This window comes from Microtus ochrogaster, chromosome 5 (assembly GCF_000317375.1).
Source record: "Microtus ochrogaster isolate Prairie Vole_2 chromosome 5, MicOch1.0, whole genome shotgun sequence".
Taxonomy (NCBI): domain Eukaryota; kingdom Metazoa; phylum Chordata; class Mammalia; order Rodentia; family Cricetidae; genus Microtus; species Microtus ochrogaster.
In genome coordinates this window covers 9,594,327-9,596,374 of record NC_022012.1, presented here as the reverse complement: position 1 = coordinate 9,596,374, position 2,048 = coordinate 9,594,327, and the positions used below count along the sequence as shown (strand labels likewise).

Here is a 2,048-nt window from a genome sequence, read left to right as displayed (position 1 = left end):
TTATAGATTCAATGCAATCCCCATCAAGGTCCCATCAAAATTCTTCACAGATCTTGAGAGGATAATAATCAACTTTATATGGAAAAACAAAAAACACAGGATAGCCAAAACAATCCTATACAATAAAGGATCTTCTGGAGGCATTATCATCCCTGACTTCAAACTCTATTTATTGGATTTCTTTAAGAGATTTATTTATTTCTTCCATTTTGTTCTTTTCCCCGTTTCTTTCATGGGATTTTTCATTTCCTTTTTAAGGGTCTTTAAAATCTTCATAAAGTAATATTTAAGGATGTTTTCTTCTGCATTAGAATTCAGGTCTTCCTTTTGTAGGACCACTAGATTCAGGTGTTGCCATATTGCTCTTTCTGTTGTTGAATGTATTTTTGTGTTGGTGCCTACCCATCTCTTCCTCCAAGGAGTGCAGGTGGGGCATATGCGTCAGGGGGTCTCTTCATCAAATTGCTTCAGGTGGGGCCTGTTGCTTAGATGATTACAGATTCTCCTCTGGGGGACTCCTCTCCATTTGCTGTCTGGGCCAAGGCTCTGGTGGTCATAGGTGCAGTGAGGAATCATTGCAGGTATGAGGCAACTGCTCCAGGGTCTTCAGGGTTTGGTGGTTGGGGCTATGGCATGGGATGTTCCTCTGTGGGCTTGGACCTGGACAGCAAAGCCCTCTAGCTGGGAACCCCGGTGCTCACCTCTCCAGAGATGTGCTGTGGGATGGTTACGAGTGTGAGGAATCTGCTTCCAGGCCTCAGGCTTTGATGGGTGGAGGTTGGGTGCAGGATATGTTTCTGGGCATTAGAGTCTAGAGGGCAGGGCCCTCCATCAGGGAAACCAGACACTCATCTTTTCAGGGACAGTCAGCTCCAAGTCTTTGGTGGTCTCAGATGTGGTGGTGCATGGTTGCTAATATGGGGAGGCTGCTCCCAGATTTCTGGGGCTTTTCTGGGGTTTGGGGGTGGGACACAGGACGTGCCTTTTGGAACAGACTCCTTTCGAGCCACTGAAGAGCAGGTTGTTTATTGGCAAAACTGTCACCATTGAGTTGGTATCCGATTCTAAGTTGCACAAGTGACCTGTATTGTGTGTTCTCAAAACAATCATGAAAATGTTTCAGTTCCTAAAATGTAGTGTATAGCTGCCTATATAAATATCATATAGAAGTGATCCCTTTACCCAAAATCTCTCCAGCATTTAAGTTGTCATCAGTGTTTTTGATTTTGGCCATTCTTATAAGTGTAAGATGGACTCTCAGAGTTGTTTTGATTTGTATTTCTCTGATGACAAAGGATGTTGAGCATTTCCTTAAGTGTCTTTCAGCCATTTTAGATTCCTCTGTTGAGAGGTCTCTGTTTAGGTCTGTACTCCATTTTTTTATTGAATTATTTTTTTCTTTTGATGACCAATTTCTTGAGTTCTTTGTATATTTTGTCTGATATGGGGTTAGTAAAGATCTTTTCTCATTCTGTAGTGGGAATGCAAGCTGGTACAGTTCTTTGGATGTCAGTGTGGCAATTTCTCAGAAAATTAGGAAACAACCTTCCTCAAGACCCAGCAATACCACTTTTGGGTATATATCCAAAGGATGCTCAATCATACCACAAGAGCATGTGCTCAAATATGTTCATAGTAGCATTGTTTGTCATAGTCAGAACCTAGAAAGATCCTAAATGCCCCTTGACGAAAGAATGGATAAGGAAAATGTGGTACATTTACACAATGGAGTACTATACAGCAGAAAAAAATAATGACATCTTGAATTTTGCAGGAAAATGGATGGAGCTAGAAAACATCATTTTGAGTGAAGTAACCCAGACAGAGTTATCACATGTACTTACTCATAAGTGGATTTTAAACATAAAACAAAGAAAAGCAGCCCACAAATCTCTTGAGAACATAATTAACTGGCAAATAGGATTAACCAGGCTAGCTTTAATATCAGCTTTATTAAGGAGAAGTGTTGTAATATGAGCGGCAGGGCTGCATCCCCAGCACCCCGGCCGCCTGCTAGCTTATGCCCTGAAATAATTACACGGACACTG

The 2,048-nt window shown here is 41.6% G+C and overlaps 1 protein-coding gene and 1 pseudogene across 2 annotated transcripts in view; both read left to right on the top strand.

The window, feature by feature from the left end:
* Alkbh8 (alkB homolog 8, tRNA methyltransferase) overlaps window positions 1–2,048 on the top strand; it is a 65,193-nt gene that overhangs the window by 29,256 nt on the left and 33,889 nt on the right. The window lies entirely within an intron of this gene.
* Window positions 950–1,086, top strand: LOC113456119 (annotated as a pseudogene).